We start from the raw sequence: 21,445 nt of genomic DNA, 5'->3' as shown, positions 1-21,445 counted from the left end.
AAGGAAAATACAGATTTCCTTGTAAACTGTGCGAAGGCGATCATGCCGTCCACCGTTGTCCCTTCTTAGACGAAGCTAAAAGAGTTTTGGATGATCGTCCGGTTTCACCGTTACGACTTCCTCCTGGATATAAAAAACTCTTGCCGAGTCCGTCACTAGTCGAAAACCCGGCTGACCGGCCCAGATGGTCGGCCGAAGTTTCTATCATCGAAGAAAAACCATCTGAATCAACACCAGACGAAAGTCAAAAGGTCGAGACGGCAGTTGACCCAGTCTTGCCTTCAGAGGTTCCATCTTCAGATGATACAGTCACTGAAGAGAACAAGGATGACACCGTCCAAATTCTTTTCATAAGCACAGACTCCAACGAACATGGGGGCAGTTTACCCGTTCCTTTACCGCAGGAAGGAAGTTCGTCAGAGTCGTACCCGGCCGTACAAATTAGCCGAAACAATTATGATAAGCATATCACATAATAAGTTATTCATACACTCAGCATAAAAAGAATAGTTACCGCCATAAAAAAGCACAAAATTGATAACTGAACATTCAGGCATTCATATATAAACAACTGAAAATAACATATTACTTGACGCATAAGAAGAAACCATTAAGAGATAAAAGTACCATTGATAATAAGTCCTACTCATGAGCTTCAACAATATAGATTTATCTTCTCATAATTCAATATCTACTAAGAGTACAAAAGTGCATTTCAGTAGCAGAGATTAAACATAGATATCAATAAATTTTGTTCCATTCATGTTATAGACATTTTTGGGCCCTACAACCCCAAGCATGAAATGTCCATAAACCAAGGGCTCCTAAGTCCCTAAAAGTGTTGTTCTAACCCCTAAAGGAACAAGGTCAACAGATTACAGCTTCTCCCAAAAGTTCTCCACCAGAAACTACTTAAAATTGGTCAAATCAGGATCATTGCAGCTGCTCCACTGGCTAGGTGCATTGCATTGCACCTAAATACATTGTGAGGGTGTGTTGCATTTCAAAAGTCCCTTTTGTGGGGTGCGATGGGCGAGAAATGACAAATGGCAGTGTCATTCCGTGAGGTGGAGAGACAATGGAAGCTTCCAGAATCTTCTCATGTGACACTTGCCTCACTGAATTCGACCAAGGATGATGTTATGAAACCAGCTCACAAGAAGATAGAAAAGAGAGATCCACGCCTTAGAATTCAGCCTCTTCGAGGGGGCAACCTCCTTTACATTACATAAATGAACAATTCTTGGATGATACAAATGACAAAACCTCCTTTCTATATATAGGAGTCTAAGGAGTCACAATATAATCCAGCCGACCTAACAATAATAATATAAAGCCACAAAAATAACAATAGAGGGATTCTATGGGGCACAAAAATAACAATATGGGGGTAATAGGGGCACAACAATATAAATAGGGGGTATAACTACAATAGTAATGGGGTAATCACTAGTATTATAGGGACCCAACATGCCCCTCTCCTTCAAAAAAGTGTTGTCCTCAACGCTTGAGCAGTTCTGGATACTTCTGCATAAAATTCTCATCCTCCCATGTGGAATCTTCAGTGGATAAGTTCTTCCACTTGATAAGATACTCTGAAATTGATCGATTTCGTAGCTGTCGAGTTCTTGTTTCTGTGATTGCTTCCGGTTCCAATATAATTTTTCCTTCCTCATCAAGTTCTGGCAATATTGTTTGAATTGGGAGCTTGTCACCTATAACCTTCTTTAAACATGAAACATGGAAAACTGGGTGCAATCGAGAAGCTGCAGGAAGCTCCAATTTGTATGCCATAGTACCAATCTTTTCCAACACCTTGTACGGACCATAATACTTTGGTGATAATTTATTATCCTTCTTAGCTTGCTTTAGGGACATTTGCTTATATGGTTGTAGCCGTAGGAATACCCAATCACCTACATCAAAACTTCTTTCACTGCGATGTTGATCTGCCTGTTGTTTCATTCTATTTTGTGCCAACACGAGGTTATCCTTTAAGAGTTGGAGGACTTGTTGTTGATGTTCGATGTGATGTTCCACTGCCTGAACCTTAGAATTTTCTCTTAAATATGATGTGATGGATGGTGGTTGATACCCATAAAGTGCCATAAATGGGGTCATTTTTGTTGCTGTATGGAAGGAAGTGTTATACCACCATTCAGCTAGAGGCAACCATTTGACCCATTGTGTCTGTTTATCAGATACAAAGCAACGAAGATATCCTTCCAAACATTTGTTTACTATCTCAGTTTGCCCATCAGATTGAGGATGATAAGATGAGCTATGAGCTAACTGAGTACCAAGACAAGAAAATAATTCTGTCCAAAAATTTCCAGTGAAAATGGGATCTCTGTCACTTACAATAATCTTTGGGTTTCCATGTAGCTTTTGAACTGTTTCCATAAATGCAGTAGAAACTGTACTAGCTTTAAATGGATGTGATAATGCACAAAAGTGTGCATACTTGGTAAGTCTGTCAACTACCACCATGATGACACTCTTTCCCTCAGACTTGGGTAAACCTGTGATAAAATCCATTGAAACCTCCTCCCAACGTTGGCTTGGAATGGATAAAGGTTGTAATAGACCTGGTGTCTTAATTGTTTCAACTTTATTTTGCTGGCAAACCAAACATTCTGCCACAAACTTTTGAATATCTGATTTAAGGCCATCCCAAAAAAAATCCTTCTTAACCCTGTGGTAAGTTTTTAAAAATCCTGAGTGCCCTCCTAAGGGAGAAGTGTGCAATTCCATAAGAATCTTTTGTTTTAGCTGGGAATTCTTACAGAGGTATAAGCGATCTTTGTACCATAACGAATCATTTTGCCAGCTAAATGTATCAGAAGTACTGGAATCTTGTTGTAGCTTTTGAATAAGTGCCCACACTTCTTCGTCATTCTTCCATTCCTCCCTTGCTTCGTTTATCCAATCTGGTTGGATAATAGAAATGGCACACAACAATGCTTCCACATCCTCATCCTTTCTTGAGAGTGCATCTGCCACCACATTTTGCTTCCCTTTTTTGTAGATGATTTCAAAGTCATAACCCAACATCTTTGTGACCCACTTTTGTTGCTCTTCAGAGGATAATCTTTGTTCTAAAAAGTATTTAAGGCTATCATGATCCGTTTTTACCTTGAAGTGTCTTCCCATTAGGTAGGGTCGCCATTTCTTAAGTGCATGGAGTATTGCCAACATTTCCTTCTCATAAATAGCTTTGTTTAAAAACTTTCCCTTGATTGGACGACTTTCAAAAGCAATGGGTCTTTCATCTTGCATTAGAACAACACCAATTCCATTTCCTGAAGCATCACATTCCACAATAAAGGTTTTTGTGAAGTCCGGTGTAGCTAAGACCGGTGCTTGGCACATTGCCTCTTTAAGATGTTCAAAGGCCTTTGTTGCTTCCGAAGTCCATGAAAATGAATCTTTCTTCAATAATGTTGTTAGAGGTGCTGCTATTCTCCCATAATTCTTAACAAACTTGCGATAATACCCTGTCAACCCAAGAAATCCTCGCAGATGCTTTATGGATGTGGGGATTTTCCATTCCTTAATGGCTTTAATTTTGCTAGGGTCTACCTTAACTCCTTCATGAGATACAATATGACCCAAATATTCCACCTCCTGGACTCCAAAGAAACATTTGGATCTTTTTGCATATAATTGTTTCTCCTCCAATAGTTGTAGCACCCTGTCAACATGTTCAACATGATCCTTCCAAGACTTGCTGTAGATTAGTATATCATCAAAAAATACTAACACAAATTTTCTAAGGAATGGTTTGAAAATTGAATTCATCAAACCTTGAAATGTTGAAGGTGCATTGGTAAGGCCAAAAGGCATGACCAAAAATTCATAATGACCCTCATGAGTTCTAAATGCTGTTTTCAGAATGTCTTCAATCTTCATTCTAATTTGATGATATCCCGAACGAAGATCCAACTTGGTGAAGTAAATTGATCCATGCAATTCATCCAGTAATTCATCAATAACAGGAATGGGGAACTTATCTTTAATAGTGAGCTTGTTGAGCTCCCTATAATCTGGACACATGCGCCATGATCCATCCTTCTTGTGCACCAATACTACTGGAGCTGAGAAAGAACTTTGACTCGGTTGAATTATACCAGCCTCTAGCATTTCTGCAACCATACGTTCAATTTCACTTTTTTGGACATATGGATATCTGTACGGCCTGATGTTTGGAGGAACACTTCCTGGAATCAGATGAATAGCATGATCATGATCACGCATAGGTGGGAGACCTTTGGGAGTCTCAAATACCTTGGAATGATTGTCCAGGACTTTTTGGAGATCTGGAGAAATAGATGATTCCAATGTGGAAACATCTAGCGAACATAATTGTGCAATTACACCTCTTTGCTCCTTTTTTAGAAGCTTTGTCATGCCATTAGAGCTGATTATCTTTCCTGGTTTCCCTGCAATACCCCTTAATTCAACTTCCTTTCCTTCCACAGAAAATTTCATGAAAAGTTCTTGAAAATTAAAAGCTATTGTACCCAAGGATTGTAGCCATTGGACTCCTAGTACAACATCAACACCTCCCATTGGAATGGAAAGCATTGGGCTAGTCAATACATATTCTCCCATGGATAGCTTGATATTATGGCACTTTCCAGAACAATTTATTGTTCCTCCATTTGCAATCATCACTTGACACTCTGGTGCTGGATATAGGAAGCAATTCAATTCTTTTGCTACCCTACAATGAATAAAATTGTGGGTGCTTCCTGAATCAATCAACACTATTACCTTTTTCTTCTTGATTTGTCCTTCTATCTTGATGGTTTGAGGAGTGGTAATTCCTGCCAATGCATTACAAGATATGGTCGGATTTATTTGTTCTTCATCTAGGCTTTGTTCCTGGAATATATCCTCTTCTTTTGACCTTTCTTGCTCCTTTTCTTCTTCCTCTTCACAATCTATGTAGAATAATTTCTTCTCAGCACACTTATGACCTTTTGTGTATTTGCTATCACAATTGTAACAAAGCCCTTTTGCTCTTTTTTCTTCCAATTGTTGTGGTGTCAACCTTGTAGGTTGTGGAAGACTATGGGCAACAACACTTCCGTCTTTATAGTTGTGAACGGTATGCTTCCTAGTTGCCATAATTTTGCTTTCCATTTTTCTTGCTAACCTGAATGCCTTCTCTAATGAATCAGGTTCCCAAAGGCGCACATCATGTTGGATATTATCCTTTAAAGACCCTATGAACACATCAATCCTATGCTCCTCTGGAATATCTTTTACCCTTATGTTCAATTTTTGGAACTCCTCAATGTGCTCCATTATTGAACCCTTTTGTTTGAGACTTATCAATTGGCTAAAAAAAGTGTTGCTTTTTGTATCCTCATAATGTGCTATCAATTCTTCTGTAAAAATTGCCCAAGTGATAAATTGTTTACGAGAACAAAGCCATTGATACCATACAAACTGATTTGGTTCCAAATATAAAGTTGCCATACGTACCTTTTGTGTGTTTTGCACATTATTGAGATCGAAGAATTGCTCCATTTGTAATATCCATGTGGCGGGATCCTTGCCATCAAACTTCCTCATATCGATTTTTGGAACATGGTGAGTCTTTGATCCAACATTAGAGTCTATGGAATCATGATTAACATTTCTTTTGTTCTCATCATGAGTTTCCTTTACTACCTTTTCACCATTAGTGACCCTTTCTTGTAGCAACTTCTTCAATTCATCCATCTTATCATCCATGCCATCAATTTTAGCGTCCATGCCATTCACCTTAGCTTCCATGCCATCCATCTTAGCTTCCATGCCCTTTATCTTAGATTCCACGCCATTTACGTTAGATTCCACGCCATTTATCTTCGATTCCACGCCACTTATCTTAGCTTCTGTTAGCTTTTGTGAGCGTGACATTTGTTGCACTTGTTCTTGTAATTTTGATATATCATGTAGCATTTCTTCCTCTTCTTCATGAGTCATGCTAGAGCTTTCAGGTTCCTTACTAGGTGTTTGCATTTTCTTTCCTCGGGGCATCAGTTACCAATAATAATGTTTTACTATGCCCTTTGAATTCCGTTAAACCAAGCTTACACAAAAATTAAAAAAAAACTACACACCTTTTTTCACTTTATAGAAGCCTGATATTGAATCTGATGTATCTCTGTAATTTTAGATCCTCCAATTCTAAAATTGCTACCTGTAGTATCATTCTGCGTCCTCTTTCCAATGCCACACGTCTGAGCCAAATTGGATTCCCAAGGAAGAGTTATGTGAAATCTCCCACAGTGACTTGCTTTTAGACTGGTTCAGTAGAGCGAACTTGTACGACTTGCCACGAGTCCCTGTTTCAACCTTTGAATTTGAAACACACATAAAACAACACTACAGTCCGTCCTCTTTCCGTACCTTCTTACGAAATTTCAATCCGATCCCCAGAGAGAAAGTTATGATGATTTTCCCCAGGTCACCTGTTTTGAATGTAATTCAGGAGTCTACAAAAAGACCAACTTCCTCAGATCATATCTCCACAAATATCGCGCGAAAAGCTCTGAAATTCGGACCCAAGGTTCAGCACGATTTCTTCTCAAATGGGTTTTTTTTGCGACTTCTGAAATGTCACAGAAAAAGAGTTATAGCGAAAATGCCACGATGACCTGTTTGGAGCAGCGAAACCCTAGAATCCAAAGCTCTGATACCAAATGTTATGAAACCAGCTCACAAGAAGATAGAAAAGAGAGATCCACGCCTTAGAATTCAGCCTCTTCGAGGGGGAAACCTCCTTTACATTACATAATTGAACAATTCTTGGATGATACAAATGACAAAACCTCCTTTCTATATATAGGAGTCTAAGGAGTCACAATATAATCCAGCCGACCTAACAATAATAATATAAAGCCACAAAAATAACAATAGAGGGATTCTATGGGGCACAGAAATAACAATATGGGGGTAATAGGGGCACAACAATATAAATAGGGGGTATAACTACAATAGTAATGGGGTAATCACTAGTATTATAGGGACCCAACAGATGAGTAAGAGGCCTTCAGTCTCCAAGTAGAAGCAAGAACTGACAGAGAGAAGACACTAATCAAATCACAAGCTGACTCATCCTCCTTACAGATATCTATATATGGATCCCTCATCCCAGAGGTTAGAGGCTGGAATTTTGCATATTGTAAGGAATTGCTGTTGGTTTTTTGAGACAAACATCAGATTGTTGGGTGATCTATGCTTTGTTTGAGGTGAAGAGGGGCTTCTTTGCTGGGAGGTTGATGCTGGGTCAGGAACCATTGGTTGTAACTCCTCCTAAATCTTTTCTTGTTGATCAATAAAAGCTATTTGAGTTTTCCTCCATGCTTTTGTATCATTGATGCTTGTTACATTTGTATGGTTAACTTAAATCTGATCCTAAGTTGTTTATGAATATAGATCCATGTCTTTGTATAGTGTTCTTCTTCTGTGATCTTACAGGTACTTTGTGAAGCTGGGCAAGTAAGGGAGCAGGTAGCTGGAGACTATCAAAGAAGAGAGGGATTGGATCAAAGGATTAGCACAAGACACATGTTGGTTCTTTCTATTCCTCTCTATCTATAGTTCATAAAGGAAATACAAAAGTAGTTTTTCTCTGTTTGTTTCTAAGGCAGCTGTCACACCTTAGTGGGATAGAGCAGTTCTAAATAGACACTTTTCCGTGTAGCAATTCATTTATCAAAACCTCCTCAGCGGGGCAAAAGTGCATGTTCTGAAGAACTGTTTTTGATAAATTTCTGGACCCTTCTCTAAATACATGAGAGGGGTTTAAATACTACTAACTAAAGACTAAAAATAGTTATTACAAAAATATAGGAGGAGGTTTAAATGACCATCCTCATCTAAAGAAAAAATAAATTGAAATTAAATTGAAACTGTATCTAAAGATCAACTATGCATCTGTTCTCTTAAGTCGCAAGTATCCAGCATCAGCTTCAGGAGTGTCGGTTGGCCGACCTCTGATTTTAATTATCCTACGAAAATGAAATCAGCAAGCACTGGCACTATCTTCTCGGTGGAATTTGTAAGGCACTTCAGAGTCATACACTGACTGTGTGGTTTCACCAAATATTACCAGCAAGTGTCCCATTTTAACTTAGTTAACTTTTTGATTGACTCTGCCTTTTCTTCAGATTTTTGTCTCCAACTCGTTCGCAGTTGCTACTTTTTTGGGAGAGATCGTGGAGTGGTTTTCAATATTAGGTTGGCTCTATACAGATTTTCATTGACAAAGTCAATGATATTGCTTGTTGCTGTCGTTTCTTCTTCCGCTGCCTGTTCTACTTTTTGGATCTATGCATCCCATTTATTAAACAACATTTCTTTGTGGGATTCATTGATACTGGGAAACCTTGCTTTCTTGCCTTTCTCTGATTCCTACCAATTCAAATAGTCAGAAACTTTCTTATAAATTAAATCATAATCAAGTCACAAATCTACGAATTGACTTGTGATATTGTCACTCATTTCGCAGTGAGAGTTCCATTGCGATATTCTTTGGCAAAGCATTTCCTGCTGTTGCAAGAGTTGATCATTCAGGACAAGGGCTTCTGTGACAAATTCTGCTACTTATATTTGTGCATTTCTAAAGTGGCCTGTAAATGTTGTTCTTTTTCGGCTAGATTGTTTTGATAACCCAGCTGCATTTGCTGGAAGTCCCATTGTAACTTTACCAATTTTTCTTCTTCTTCCCGGCTAACGCTAGCCTACTGTAACTGTTGCTACAAAAATAGGATTTTATCCTCTTTATCTTTAAGCAATAGTTGAACTTCAGATGCTTTGTAAATAGTAGTAGAAGCATAAGCTCCTACGATTTGGGATAATCTAGTTAGGTTCTCTATCGGATTAGTGGTAGGGTCTTGCCAAAGGACATCTAGTGGCTCTGCTTCAGGTGAGAGCATGCTGTCTAGTTTTCACTTCTTTCTCTATCTCCTGACAACAACTTTGTGCTATGGACTGTAAAACACATCTAGAGGAGGGATTTCCTCTATCTTTAGTATAATTTTAGATGACAGAGCTATGGGAATGTGCTCAGTTTCTGGAGCATTGACAACTATTTCAATCACCATTTCTGTGGTTGTCTGTGCTGGATTCTTCAGTGTCTCTGCGTTTTTCTCCTCCGTGTTGATCAAGTCATTAAAGTTTTTCCATTATTTCTCCAGATTTGTTCTTAATGGCTTTGTTGGCTGGATGAGGGGGAGCGGGAATTTCCACCTGTTTTGGCGACAACACTTGCTGCTCAGGATTCTCCCTGGATTAGGCAGTATCCCTGACTGATCCTTCACTCTTGTTGTGATCGCTCTCTGACCATCTAGCCCTTTCTGGCAATTCTCTTTCAGACTTAGATTTAGACTTGACTTGCCCCAAGCTTCCACTCATGCTAATGCTGGGAGTGGGTTCCCTTATTGGTTCTACACACAATTTGTCCAATGGGACATTTTCCAATCTTTGTTCTCTGCAGAGCTTAAACTCTTGGAGTTCTGTTGGGCCAAACTAGATTTGGGTCATGTGTAAGATGTCTCTAAGTGTGCTCTTCTGCTAGAAAACATCATTGAAGAGATCATCTTCCTGAGTGAACACCTTTATTTTAACTATCATGGTAAAATTATTTATCACATCAAAGGGATCAAACTATCTCCCTAGGAACTTAGGAAATTGTAGACTCATCATGTTGTCTACTTCCTTGAAAGTGTGACCTAGATCAAACAATGTAAAAGCTCCACAGACCATAGGGAATTTCAGCTATATTTCCTTTTTCTTGTCCTTAAGTTCTCTGCTCATTCCCCCAACCCCACAGGTTTGGTAGGCCATTTCCCAGGCCATCAATTTGTTAGGAACATACAAGGGAAGTATATGAGGAGAGGCAATGCTTCTGAATACTCTGATATAAGTGAAAAATTCTTCTTCAAACCATCTTCCCACAAGGAGAATATCAATTTTGGCTTCAGGAGGAAATCTTGGGGCATTTGTATTATACAACAACTTGTGAATGGGTAGCATAACTCCATGGTAGATTTTATAAAAATATGGGGTGAACTTAGAATCCCACAGTTCCTTATGGTAGACTTGAATGGGTAAGGGATTCTGTACTGTCCATTTCCAACCCATGAGAGGAAATTTAGAAACAAAATAGATAACATCCATGACATAGGCAGTTAGAAAGAAGGGAGGATAAATCCTCTAAGAAAAACTCCTTTTAGTCCGATAATTCCAAATAGCAGAGGCTAAGTTATCAGACAATATTTTGGCCCGGTCCATTATAGTGGCGTTAGTGGCCTAATCTAGTAGGGGTAGCCATTCGGTTGAAAACTTATTGATATCAAGTTTTCCGAATAGCCTACATAACATTGCAGTAGCGAAATAATAAGGAGAAGAGAGGGAACTAGTGCTGTACATACCATTTTTGTCCTTCTTTAATGGCTCTTCCTTCGCTGACCAGCTTTTGGTGCATTTTGTCAAATCTTCATTCTCCTTGGTGAATTTCTCCACGAACTGTTTGTTATAGCTAGCATGCGGCTCTGGCAAATGATACATGTGTCTTAAATTCTGTGGGGTAAATGACCCTATAACTTCCTGGTTCTGCGTCTTGAATTGCCTATCCATTATCTCAGCATGGTCTATCACCCATTTGACCATATCTGTACAGGGAAGCATTTTTGGCCTTGCTGTGATACGGTGCAGGGATGAGCATGCAAGCTCTGTAAGTGATGCTTTAGATGACCCACATTCATCTGCCATAGCTATAACCTCCATGACTCTCGAGTTTTCTTCCTCCAGCAGTCTATACATGCCTTCCCAAGTAGATATCCCTACTTCTCTAGTACAGGTGGTGTTTGTGAATAGTGGAGTCATCTCTGATTTTTCAAATACTAGAGCTTTTCCTTTCTTCCCCATCACGTTGTGCACACTGCTCTGTGTATTGTTCTGCATACCACTCTTGTAAGTTCACAAGTAGAGAACTATGACACAATAAGAAAGATAACGAATGACGATAAATAATAAGGTGACGGGAAAGCTCTTAATTTTAAAATCACATCAAATATATAACCTTGCATGAAATAACCCTTTTGGTCAGATTTAAATCATTTCTCATAAATAACCATCAATAAACCACTAAGTTGACATTAATGCCCATAACTCAGTATCAGATGACGAGAAATATTTTATCAAATTGTGAGCCCTTTTGATATGCGACAAAGCGATTTTGCAATTTGCTTCGCAATATCGGAGATCACAATATCACAGATCGCAATATCACTAATCCTTTTTCGTTACAATAATTTGCTTCATTATGTGACTGCAAGATGTGATTTGCGAGATGATTTATCGCATTTCACAATATCGGGATGTTTTATCTTAGGTGGCACTGCGATATATGGGATTTGCGATATGTGATGAATCTGTGTGGCTCGCAATCTCGCATCATCGCGTTTTCACAATTTCGACAGTTTCTTTATATATGATGCCCTCCGTTACCATTTTGTGATGCGATGTTCATCATTAAGAGAACGATTTTATTTGAGACTTTTCATAATACTTAAGACTTTGTGTTTGCGGATGTTTTTCCTAGCTTTTATGATAGTGTGTTTTTATTAAAAGGGAATTCTAAGTGCTAGTTTGTTTTTTTTGTTTTTTTTTAGAAGGGTCTCCATTTATTTAGTGTTATTACTAATACTAAATAAAAAGGGGGGTTGTTGCTGGTCACAACAATTGGTGATTCACTAGAAAGAACTAGTTATCTCTGATGATCTTTTGAATTTTCTAAAACTTCGAAAACAAAAAAGTTTTCTGGAAATTCAAACTTTATTACAAAAATATAAAGTTCATAATGTTCTTTGATATAACAATAGTTTGTTCCTTTTGTGCTAATTCTGATTATTTTCTTCCCAAAGCTAGTCATTGCATTTACATCAGTGACTACTTGGTTTATAAGGATATAAACAAAGACATCTTTGTAGATTAGTTTTAAGTGTGCTCATTTGTCGTATGTAGGGCCTTTTCTACTAGCAAGCGTTTATAGCCTCGACAGGGTTACCTGTTACCCAACAATGATCTAGTATCCTACTTCAAGAAGTATACAATTTTCAAAGATAAATCCACATTCACATTTATTGCTTTCATTTTATTTTATTTCTTAACGAACAATGTCCTGGTTTGGTGGCCAAATTTTGACAGTGCCATTCACTTGATTTATAACTTTATTGAACAAGCTGGCTCGTGATGAGACCCCTTGTCTTTTGATTGCAACAATCTTGAGTCATTGCCCTGTTTTGGTATGTAGTTTGGCAATGTCAGCTAGTTATAATCTTTATGATCATGATAAGCCGGCTCTTGATGAGACCTCTTATTCTTTAAGTTTATAGTGCATAGGTGGATTACTCTTTGAAACTTGTAATTCCCTAAGTGGGGAGGAAGTCATTGGTTCCTTAAGAATAGCTCTGGACGACAATTATAGAGTTTTTGAAGACAAATTTTCTACAAAGAACCTTCGTTTTGTTATTGATGCTTTTTATGACTGATATAAAACAAATTCCCACTAAAGGTTGTTTTTAATCAAAATTTGTAAGGTTGAAACTAGTAAAATTTTTAGGCTTGTAGCACTTGACTATATTTTTCAATAATAATGATTAATTTTCCAAATCAGTTCCATTTATACAAGTGAAAAAACAAAATTTACAAGAGACACTAATCTTTTTCGTGAAATCCAAAAGTAACCATTTACAACTTGTTTTATTATCAAAATAAAGCTATAAATAATAATTTACAAAAATAGAAGAGGTCATCTTCTATGGAAAGTATTTTTTAAGGATTTGCCCATTAACAGGTAAAGTTTCTCTTTTCCCTGCTAAATCTTGCAACATGAAAGTCGATGGACCTATGGTTTCAACAATTTGGAATGGTCCAAGCCATATCCATTGGAATTTAGAATGTTTACCTTTTCCCTCGTGAGCCTTATCCCATTTCAATACTAAATCTCCAATTTGAAAATCCTTCCTAGATACCATGTTTGAATCGAAGGAAGCCTTTACTAATGCTTGATGATGGGCATGGATAATTTTGGCCTGTTCTCGTTGCTTTTCTAGCTTAAGGATCTACAATTGTCTTAGTTGCAAACATGAAGAAGGTGTTTCTTCAATAAATTGAACTAAGGCTAAAGAAGGAATTGCTAGATGAGTTGGGAGAACTACTTCTTTTCCATAAACTAAATTAAATGGAGAAGTGCTAATGGAAGCCTTTTGAGTTATTTGATCTGCCCAAAGAGCATACATCTAAGATTTGTACCAATTTCTATGATTCTGATCAATAGTTCGCTTAATGATTCTGATTAGGTTTTTAATTGTTGATTCAACCAACCCGTTCCATTGTGGGTAATAATTGGCAGAATACTTAAGTTTAAAACCTCTTTTAAATGGAAATTCAGTCATAGCATTGCCAGGAAAATATGATGCATTATCAAACATTAAACCAGAAGGTAAGCCAAACCTAGTAATTATGAACTGATATATGAAATCGATGATATGTTCAGCATTAGCTGTCTTGAGAGGAACTGCTTCTACCCATTTAGTAAAATAATCTGTAGTTGTAGGGATGTACCTATGCTCTTTAGGAGAGTGAGAAACGATCTCACCTATTATATCCAATCCCCATTGCTCAAATGGTTGGTCGATATTAATTGGTTGCAATGTCAATGATGGTTTATTCTATCTTCCAGCAGTAGTTTGACAAACTTGACATTTCCTTACATAGTTATGTGCATCTTTAAATAAAGTAGGCCAATAGTATCCTGCACGCAAAATTTTGTGTGCTGTTGCATCTCCTGCATAATGTCCACCTGCTGGTCCATCATGGAGTTCCTGCAACACTTTTTCAGCCTCAGATTTCTCAAGACATCGAAGAAGAATAGAATCATAATTCATCCTAAAAAGTACATCGTTTACAAGTTGATATTGCTTAGCTTTCAATCTTAGGGCTCTTTTCTTTGTATGATTCAGATTTGAAGGAGCATATCCATTTTTTAAATAAAACATGATATCAGCATATCTCGATTCAATATCGTTTAGGCTTACCTCATACATTTGTACCTCTTGATTGGGAGATGGTATTTCTGATATAAGCGATGCTCTAGCCAACATTCTGCAAAAGCCTTGACCTTTTACAATATTTGTTGGCTTGATCTCAGCGTCGTATTCTTGTAGGGCAGTGACCCAATTTGCTCTCTTTTCACCCACATCTTTTTGTACCAAGAGATTTCTTATTGCTGGAAATGGCACTATTATCTTTGTATGGGTCTTAAGAAGAAAGGGTCTAAAGTGTTTGATTGCTTTGAAAACAACATAAGCTTGTTTCTCAACATCAGAATAATTTAATTCAACCCCTTGCAAATTTGAACTAAAGAAGGCAATTGGGGCTTCCGCTTTGTCTTGATTGGCTTGCATGAGTATTGCAGCATATGACTTCTTAGAGGCAAATGTATACAAAATGAAAGGATTAGAAAAATTTGGAGTCGCTAGGGATGGGGCATTAACAATTGCTTGCTTAATTAGATTGAACGCTTCATATTCTGCCTGACCCCATTTAAAGAGTGAATTTTTCTTGATCATTGCTTGTAATGGTGACACAATTCTTGAGAAGTCTGGGACAAATCTTTTAACAAAATTAATTTGACCAAGGAAGGATTACATTGCTTTCTTATTATGTGGTAAGGATATTTCAGAAATTTCCTTAATCCTATCTGGATCAATATGGATTCCAGATTTAGACACTATAAATCCAAGAAGTTTTCCTTCACTTAATGCAAAAAAGGACTTTTTTGGATTAAGTGAAATCCCATACCTTTGACAATGTTGAAAGATCTGCTTTAAATCTCTGAGGTGATTACTACATTTTTTAGAATATACTGTTATGTCATCTAAGTAAATCACCACTGATTTGTTTACTAATCCCTTAAATGCAATATCCATGGCTCTTTGAAATGTGGCACCAATGTTAATTAGCCCAAAAGGCATCTTTTGATATGCATATGTACCCCATTTGGTTTTGAATGTGGTTTTTAGTTGATCATCCAGATGGACTAAGACTTGGTTGTAGTTGAAGAAACCATCTAAAAAGGACATCAATTTTGATCCCGCAACTGCTTGTAATATTTGTTCCATAGGAGGCAGGGGAAAATTATCCTTTTGGCAGGCTTTGTTAAGATTTCAAAAGTCAATACAAATTTGAATGTCTCCATTTTTCTTTCTGACTGGAACCAGATTGGAAACCCATCTAGAATGTTGAACGAGAAAATTAATTTTGGCTTTCAACAATTTATTGAGCTTAGACTTAATCTGACTTTACAAATTAGAATGGATCTTCCTCAGCTTTTGTTGGACTGGTCTTTCATCAGCTATCATCGGGATAGTATGCTGAATGATTGAAGTGTCGTAAGTCTTAAGGTCATCGTAATTCTAGGCAAAGACATTTTTATACTGCTTCAGGAGTCGAACAAAGGCTAATTTTTCTTCTGGGGCTAGACCAAGACCTAAGTTGATATTCTATGGCTTAGTATCTGTTCCTAGATTTACTAATTCATAGTTCAGAGTTGAACTCTGAAGTTTTGAATTGGTAGACCTTTTATATCTATCTTTTAAATCATATAGGTCTTCTAACTTGACCACAGATTTTGGTATGGAATTATTGGTGCTCTCTTGTTGTAACTGTTTGTCATGTTGGTCCTCGTCAATTATCTAATTACTGTAAGATCCTTCTGAAGTCAGAAAACTTACAATATCAGGGTCTTCATTAAAATTCTCCAGTTGGTAACATTATCAAGGATGGAGGGCCTAAAGATCATTTCGATTGAGAATCTATCTAGGCTATAGTCTTCTAAGGGAATGAGCTTGGAAGCTACATTAGTTAGGAGGTCAGCACCAACATTTTGGAGTCTGGGGATGGATGAAATATTGAATGCTATAAAATGTGCAGTCAGATCTTGTACTAAAGATTGATAATGCTTTAAATGACCTGATAGGCAATGTATAGTATTTTGTACCTATTTAATAATAATCTCAGAATCTCCAAAGACTTGTAGATACTTGATGTCCAGTCCGATTGCTTTGTACAACCCTTGCACTAAAGATTCGTATTCTGCAGTGTTGTTCGTGCAATCGAACTCGACTCTACAGGTTAGCATGGTTTTATTCCCTTCTGGACTAATTAATACACATCCTACTCCTGCTCCATCATTAGACTTAGAACCGTAAAAAAATAATTTCCAAAACAAAGAGTTACTTAGAGGACTATCTACAAAATTAACACATTTAGAACTGTCTGTTTGATAAAAGTTTTCTACTTGAGACAAAATAGAATATTCTAAATAAAGCGAAGTATGAGCATAAAAATTTCCTAAGAAAGAGTCAAGAGAATAGTTCCCAATTATATTGTTGTTGTACGCTATAGGTTCATTTTCTCCTTCCAGTTTCATCACTATGTATTTTTGGTGTCTTTTTTGCACAACCTTTATCTGATTTGGTTTACCACTATACATATGTGACCAGTCGGTCGCAAAGTATCCATGAAGCTTTTCAGACCAATCCCTGCTAAGAATTAAACCATAAAATTCAGGAATGTCTGCAACTAAAATTTCAATGACTTGCAATACCTTTGGATTTGATGAGAGCCTTATGGTCACTTGATTTAGTTCACCAATTATTTCAACTTGCGATCGTCCAACTGACCTATGTGTATTGCAGATTTTTGAGGTTGGACGTTTAACTTTGCACAAATTGTTTTAGGAAAAATATTGGATGGAGCACATGAATCTACCAAACAATTATGCAAATTTTTATTGAAAATTTCGAAAGTAAGGAGGAATGGAGGAGTATGGGATTTTGACCTACCTCCAATTAAAGCAATATCATTTGGGTCAACTTTATTTGCCATACTAGTTGGAGGTCTTCCCATTTCATGAGAAGCTTGTGAGATTACAGCGGCAGGAAGAGGTGCAATGGGTACTGCATGCAGCTCTTTCAAAAGTAGTTTTTGTTGATGCTTTAATTTACTCAGTTCATGAAAAGTAATGTTGGCCTGTTGTGGCCAGCAACAACCCCCCTTCATATTTAGTGTTATTCCTAATACTAAATAAGTGGGGACCCTTAGCAAAAAAAAATTTAAAAATCAAATTAGTGTTTAAATTTCCTTTCTCGAATAAAATTACCATCATAAACTTAGGAAGCCCCCCTTGAAAAATCCAAAAATATAAGTTTGATGATAAGGTAAGACATAAAACCTTTCCTTAGAAAAAATCGCATCAGAAAAAGAAAACAGGATACCACATTATGCGCTGAATTTCAAACATTGCGAGAATGCAATGTGCAATAATGAAATATCGCATCGCATACAGCACAACTTACAACGAAATACGTTAATTTTCCGATATGCGATGGCACCGATCATAAGATCGCATTTCGCAGAAAACAGGTTAACAAATATTGTCATACATAATATTATTGCGATATTGCAATATTGCGATATTGCGATCTTGCGATACAACAACAATGCGATAATGCGATGTAATGAGCAGTCAACTTTGTGATGTTACAATTTTTACGATGTTATCATTTCGGGATGTTGCGATCTGTGATATTGCGAAGCAAATCACAAAATCTCTCCATCGCAGATATTTCGGGCACGTTATTCAAGAAAAGTATTTTTCTTAAGCTGACACCTGGTTATGCGCTTTAATGCTAATAAATGAATTAGTTGTCAGTTATTAATGGAATATGGGATTGTGCTTATCGAAAAAATCATCTCATGTAAGGTGGTATACTTGATGTGTCTGCGGCATTTAAAACTTTCCTATCACCCTTCCTTGTCATTCATTTTCGTTTCACTTTTGAATTGCAGGAACGGAGAACAGAAGCCAATACAAAGCAATACACCGGGTAAAATGGGAAATAAAGGCAAAGCCCCGAGTTCAGAAGAAAAGGAAATGGCACCCCTGTATACAGACACGGCCTATAATAGAGACGCGGGAATTGCTACGTGGGAAGGCATGTATAATCTACTCGAAGAGGAGAATCCCAGAGTAATGGAAGTAGTTGCTACCGCAGGCTCAAATGGTTCATCTGAAGAATCCCTTACAAAGCTAGCCTACTCATTCTTACACCGGATAGCAGCAAGGCCCAAAATTCTCCCATACACAGACATGGTGAAGTGGGTACTGGACAATGCAGAAATCAGAAACAGACAGTTTAAAAGTCAGGATCAGGGACTTATCGGCTCATTCGCTACACAGGATTTAAGGCTCATGTATCATTTATCGGAGCCACAAGCAACTTATAACAAGCAGTTTATGGAGAAATTTGCAAAAGAAAATTAGGACCTGGCAGAAACCACCAAAGACTGGTCTAGGAGGGACGAACCACTGAAGAAAGATAAACACGGTATGTACAGTATTGGCTCTCTCACCTCCCCATCTTGCTTTGCTGCTGCCATGCTCTGTAGATTGTTTGGAATGCCAGATATCAACAAATTTTCATCTGAATGGCTACCGTTATTGGATGCTGCCACAAATGCCACTATTGTAGATTGGGCCAAAATCTTATCTGAAAATTTAGTCACAGCCATTGTAAGTTACCGATCTAAAAGAAATGTCTCTCAGAGAATCTATCCTCCTTTTTACCTATCGGCATATGTAATGGATGCGATATGTTATGTTTCTAAGTTTCCTGTAATGGGTTGGAAGTGGACAACTCAATACCCCTTACCTATTCATGTCTATCATAAAGAATTATGGGACTCTAAGTTCACTCCATACTTTTACCAAATTTTTCATGGAATTATGCTGCCCTTGTACAGAATGTTGTATGATAAAGATGCTTCGAGATGCTCTCTTGAAGCAGAGGTAGACATCCTCCCCATCGCAAGATGGTTGGGGGAGGAATTGTTTACTTATGTCAGGGTATTTGGAAGATCTACTTCTCCTCATGTCCTACCTTTGTATATCCATGATAAACTGTTAGCTCGAGAGATTGCCTATCAAACTTGTGGGGAAGGCGGTCTAACTAAATATTTGAAGGACAAAAAGAAAGCTATATGGCCATAGTTTCCTGTAGCCTGTGGGGCCTTTCGCTATTTGATGTAGGCCACGCATTCACAAAAGTAAAGAATATGACATGTTTACAATTATTCAAATTTTCAGGAAGACCATTTGACCCTAATGAGGTTGCCCAGAATTTCACCACTGCAATCAAGATAAAGGTGTTCTCTGGAGAAAAGGATTTATTCGATGATATATTCCAACAAAAAAGCACACTTGAAGAAATTCTGCATGCAGCCCAATTGCAATTCTCTCCAGAAGAATTTTAAAGGTTTAAAATATACAGGGAAAGAAGGTTATCCAGTATTCCTTTAGAGAAACTATGCCTAAAACCTGCAAGGGAACCAACTCCAAGTGTTAGTCTTAGTGGGAGTTCAAGCACTGATGGATCTAAATCCAAGTCTGGAAAAGAAACATCTGAAAATTCTAAAAGACCCGTAAGTGAACAGGATAAGAGCGAAGGGTCAGTAAAAGATACTGCCCAGTCAATGGAACTTCTACAGCAACAGGTTTTTGCCTCTCCGCAAAGAGATCCTCCCCCTCTCGTCATTCAAACACTACCAATCACAACTGAACTAGATAAAGAATGGGAAACCTTCAATGACTTGATCAATCTTGAAGGACAAACCATAAAAACACCTGTGAGTGATGCACAGGTAACAAAAGAAGTAGTCACAAGAACAATTAGCAATGTCTCAGATATGGAGCATATTCCTATTGCCCCATCCTCTGAGCTTATGCTCAAAATAGAAGAAATTCCTCCCCTTGATGTATTTTATAGCCCACAGCACAAAGCAGTAGTAAGAAGATAGAGGAAGAAAAGGAAATTGGAAAACGTGCTCCCTCAAGACACAGAACAATTAGATGTCCTGTGGCAAGATCCCACTAGCAATCCTACTGAGAATCTCACCAAACTATCTCAGATCGCAGGAGCATATGCCTCTGCGACTATTGATAAAGCATCTGAGGTACAACAATTGCTAAAAGAAAGGGAAGACCAGATACAAGTATTGCAACAACAGTTGCAACAAGCTAACGCCAACAATGAAGCACAGAAACAGCTTGAGAGGTTATAGCAGGACTTCCAGCAGATGCAGATAGGATATCAAAAAAATTTGGATGAAAAAGGAAAGCAGTTACAGGATCTACAGGAGATGCACAAGGACAATCCTAAACTCACAGAATTTATCACAGAGTCCATTTCCTTGAATGAACAATTACTACAGCAGCAAGAAACGTTGGGCCAAAAGATATCGCAGTGGAGCTATTATTGTGAAATAAGTGATAAAACCACTAATCAAGTGGTAGATTTACGAAGTGACTATGATCTAATTGATAAACGGGTGACTGAATATTTGGCTTGGCAAGAAACAGACGAAGGAAAAAGAGCAGGTGCACCAAGGATAAATGAAAATCATAAAGAAATGCTCTTTAACAAATGGGACGACCAAATCAGAGAGGCAGAGCAAGCAGCAGAAGGAGCAGCCACGGCAGTAAGCAGTATTATTGATTGTGTAAATGAAAATTTACACAGGGAAAATTTGATCACAGAGACCACTCCAGGATATTTACCTAACGCACAACAACTACAAGCAAATTGGAAACAGAAGGCCCAAGAAAAGGCACAAGCAATCCAAGGGTTAACCAAGTTGAACTGGGATTATTACTGGGCCTACTTGGTAAAGCCACATAGCCAGTGGATGACTATTACGCGCATCATCAATTCGGCCGAAAAGATGGAGCCAGATCTCGTCGATTCTGTTTTCTTAGCTCAGCTAAAATCGAAAGTCGGCCAGCCGACTCTTCTCAGACAGATGCTGCATGCATGTGATTTCAAGGACCAAATACAAAAGTAGTTTAATTTTAGATTCAATTTTAGTTTAATTTTGTTTTATTTTCCTAAAAAGAGGACTGTCATTTAAACCGCATCCTATATTTTTGTAATAATTTATTTTTAGATTTAGTTAGTAGTATTTAAACCCTTCTCATGCATTTAGAGAAGGGTCCTGAAATTTATCAAAAACTTATCCCCAGAACATGCACTTCTGTACCCTCTGAGGAGGTTTTGATGAATGAATGGAACAGGATTTATTGATGTTTGCATTTGATATCTGCTATTGATGTTGCACTTTTGTACTCTTAGTGGATATTTGATCAAGAAGAGATAAATCGTTATCACTTGAAGCTCATGAGTAGGACTAGTTATAAATGGTATTTCTATCTCTTAACTATTTCTGCCTTGTGTTAAAGTGATTTTCATGTTCAGTTATTTATATATTAATGTATGAATGCCTGAGTTATCATTTGGCACTTTTGTACGGTGATAGCTAT

This window comes from Pinus tabuliformis, chromosome 5_1 (assembly GCF_031772625.1).
Source record: "Pinus tabuliformis cultivar Carrire ecotype Pingquan chromosome 5_1, CPIR1, whole genome shotgun sequence".
Classification (NCBI taxonomy): Eukaryota; Viridiplantae; Streptophyta; class Pinopsida; order Pinales; family Pinaceae; genus Pinus; species Pinus tabuliformis.
Note: the sequence above shows the minus strand (reverse complement) of the source record.